The sequence below is a fragment of the Mustela lutreola genome, chromosome 10, assembly GCF_030435805.1.
Source record: "Mustela lutreola isolate mMusLut2 chromosome 10, mMusLut2.pri, whole genome shotgun sequence".
NCBI classification, from domain to species: domain Eukaryota; kingdom Metazoa; phylum Chordata; class Mammalia; order Carnivora; family Mustelidae; genus Mustela; species Mustela lutreola.
In genome coordinates, this window is record NC_081299.1 from 110,308,583 (window position 1) to 110,312,478 (window position 3,896).

Consider the following 3,896-nt stretch of genomic DNA (forward strand, 5'->3'; position numbering starts at 1 on the left):
AGACCTCACGCTGTATGAGACAACGGTCGCGCCCCGAGCCCCTTCTGGTCCTCAAGTCCGGGCACCAATCCCGGCCTGGCAGCCACTCATACCCACCCTAGGGACGTGCCTTCGCGAGGCGGCCGCGCGCCAACACCAAGTTGCGAAGAGGACGCGGGAGCACTAGGCGCCCGGCGCGACACCCCAGGATCCCCAAAACCATCCTCCGTGAACTACGGAGGACGCAGCAACCCAGGCTGCGCGGTCCGAGACCGCTTTCAGGAAGCTTCCGCGGCCGGGAACCGGACCCCGGGTCCCGCCCCACTACAACCCGCCGCCCTGCGCTTCCCCGCAGCTCTCCACGCTCGGCCCGAACAGTCTTCTTCGACGCCGGCCTTTCTCCCGCGCCACACAGCCGCTCCGTCCGAGGTCGAGTTTCTTGTCTCGTCCGCCGCGGTCCCGGAGCCACACATTCTCCCAGCGGCCCGCCTGTGGCGAACAACTCTCCCGATACCGGGGGCGAAGACTCCGAGCCGGGCCGCCTTGGAGCCTCTTCCAGGGCTCTGTGCGTCCAACGAGCCTCTCTTCGGGGCCGACACCGAGGAGCAGGGCAGGGGCAGCGCGGCCCCTCTCGCTGGGTCTGGAATCCCACGCGTCTTCCCTTTCTGCCTACAGAGAACCCAAGAAGCGCTCGGTTGGGTTTGCGGGAACCCAGCGTCAATGACGCTAGTGTGTTAGTTTGTGGTCCTCGAGGGCTGAGTGCCCTTCCTTTCTCCTGTCCACGCGGGACCGCAAAGGGTCCCCCGATGCGACAGTAAGACGGTGAATCCTCTCCACTGCCTGGGCGGGGGAGGAGAAAAATAGAACTTGGAGGGAAGGAAAGGGAGGAAAACCTAATGAAATTTCGGGATGGAATGATCTTTTGGAACTCCGGTCGCTGGTGAAGATGAGGCAGTCCAGTCACATCCTCAACAGCATTCTGAGCCAAAGAGAAGACAGCACTGAGGGCGGTGTCCAGCGAGTGTGCTGCCTGCACTTCCTCAGGGTGGGAGCGCTTGAACTCCGAGTGTGGAGAAAACTCGGTAAACACTGCACTAAGAAGAGCAACTGCTGAAGAAAGTGGCACATTTCTTTCCCCAAACGTTTTAAGCTTACTTCTAAAGGAAAACGAGAGAGAGAGAGAGAGAGAGAGAGAGAGGATTTCTCAGCATTTTCGCTGTTAGCACTTCACTCTGAGGTAAACGTGAAAAGCCCTCCAGACACGGCTTTCTGTGAAAACGCCTTCACCTCTTTGTCCCTCCTAAGTTAAAAATTGCACTCTGTGACCTGTTGAACAGGGAAACTACAAAAAGCAAATTAAAGGAAATTTCAGATATTGTTAAAGTTAAAATGAAATAGTTCTTCAACAAATGCTGTTGGGAAAACTGGACAGCAATATGCTGAAAAATGAAACTGGACCACTTTCTTACAACATACACAAAAATTAATTCAAAATAGATGAAAGACCTAAAGGACAGGAAACCATCAAAATCCTAGAGGAGAACACAGGCAGAAACCTTTTTGACCCCAGTAGTAGTAACTTGTTACTAGACACATCGCCAGAAGCAAACAAAAGCAAAAATGAACTATTGGGACTTCACCAAGATAAAAAGCTTCTGCACATGGAAGGAAACTGGCAACAAAACTAAAAGGCAGCCTACAGATTGGAAGAAGATATTTGCAAAGGACACGTCTGATAAAAGGTTAGTATCCAAAGTCTATAAAGAACTTCTCAAACTCAGCACCCCAAAAACAAGTAATTCAATTAAGAAATGGGCAGAAGACATGAATAGACACTTTTTCTCCAAGGAAAACATCCAGATGGCTAATAGACACATGAAAAGATGCTTGGCATCACTGATCATCAGGGAAGTACAAATCAAAACCATGATGAGATACCACCTCACACCTGTCAAAATGGCTAAAATTAACAACACAAGAAACAACAGGTGTTAGTGAGGATGTGGAGAAAGGGGAATCTTCTGCGCTGTTGGTGGGAATGCAAACCAGTGCAGCCACTATGGAGGTTCCCCAAAGGGTTACAAATAGAACTACCCTAGGATCCAGCAATTGCACTATTAGGTATTTACCCAAAGGATACAAAAATACAGATTCCAATGGGTACATGAACCCAAATGTTTATAGCAGCATTATCAACAATAGGCAAACCGTGGAAAAAGCCCAAATGTCTATGGATTGATGAGCGGATAAAGATGATGTGGAATGCAATGGAATATAACCCAGCCTTCAAATGAAATCTTCATATTTGCAACTATGTGTAATATACTAAATGAAGTAAATCAGTCAGAGAAAGACAAAAACCATATAATCTCACTCATATTTTGGAATTTAAGAAAGAAAGCAGATGAACATATCGGAAGTGGGGGAAAGAAGAGGAAACAAACTTTAAGAGACTCTAAGGATAGAGAACAATGGGGGGGGGCTAGATGGGTAATGGGTCTTAAAGAGGGCACTTGTGATGAGCACCACGTGTTGTATGTAAGTGATGAATCACTGAAATCTACTCCAGAAACCAATATTGCACTGTATGTTAACTAAGACTTAAATTTAAAAAACAAAAACAAAAACAAAAACAAAAAAACAAAAAAACTCTTCAAAATGAATCTCAAGACCGATTAGGGAGAAATCGAACAATCCTGAAATTTGAATGGACTCCCCCGGGTTCTGAATAGATTTATTCTCTTATCAGGTCTTCAAACGAGTTCAGTACTGGCCAGGAATGGTGAGTTGGCCTGTATGGTGTTGGATATTTTAGAACAGTGTCCTAACACGTAGCCTTTGCCAAGATACCGCCTAAAACAACGTACAAGCATGATTAAAACGTTGGGCTTAAGTTAGTCAACTAGAATAAGTGACAGCGGCAGGAATCGGAAGCACCGCCGCTGCCCAGAGGACCGCGGAGAAGCGCGGAGAGAAAGGGCGGGCGAGGGCAGAGCGCGCAGGGCAGGCGCGGCGGGGCAGGCGGGAGGCCGGGCAGAGGGCGTCCTCCGGTTCCTGGGAGGATTCCAGGCGCCGAGCAGCGGCCACGAGCCGAGAGCACCGACCGCCCCGCAGCGAAACGGACCACCGACAGACCCGGAGGGCGGGTGACCACCGGCCGGGCGGAGGGGGCGCCTGGGGCTGGGACGCACGTGACCCGCCGCCTCCGGGAGCTGGAGAGTCGGCGGGGCGCCTTCGGCACCGGGGCGCGTCGTTCTGGATGTGGAAGCCCTGCGTTTGATGCGGATCCCGAAGCCAGACTGACGGCGGCCCCCGGCTCTTCGCTTACTCGGGGGAGACGCGGGATCCCAAACCGGCGCCGCAGCGGGGCTGCGGTCCCTTTACCTGGAGGGTCGCGAGGGCTTTCAGGGGCTTTTTGCACTTAGGAAAGAAGGTGGTGGGCACAACAGTAGGGGTAGGACGGAAGCTGTTCAGGCTCCGGCATGAAATCCTACCGCGTGCTTCGTTTCCGTAGTGTAGTGGTTATCACGTTCGCCTCACACGCGAAAGGTCCCCGGTTCGAAACCGGGCGGAAACAACAGCCTTTTGCCCCCTAGTCCTCGTGTTGACAACCCACAAGGGAGGACGCTTGGAGCCAAGGGGAAGGCAGCGTGCGCAGCCTCATTTTCCTTTCAGAGAAACAAACACGAAGCCAGGCTGCAGCTCCCTTGCTTCCTGACAGCCTACTGCGCACTTGACAACCTGGCCTCGTTCGTCCGCTGCCGGCCTCGCTGGAGAGCGGGGGCCACAACCAGTCAGGCAGGCCGAGAAGGGCACCGGGGACAAAGCCCAACGCACGTTTCCTCTACCTCCAGAAACCCCCTAACCTGCTCCTCTGGCGCCTCAATCCGCTCTACAGGCGGACAGGCACCCGGGCT

General features: G+C 52.5%; 1 non-coding gene across 1 annotated transcript; it reads left to right on the plus strand.

Annotated features, from left to right (window-relative positions):
- The first annotated feature begins 3,483 nt into the window (after positions 1-3,483).
- TRNAV-CAC (transfer RNA valine (anticodon CAC)) lies at positions 3,484-3,556 on the plus strand. The gene has a single exon. It is a non-coding gene; the product is annotated as a tRNA-Val (tRNA).
- The last annotated feature ends 340 nt before the right edge of the window (positions 3,557-3,896 follow it).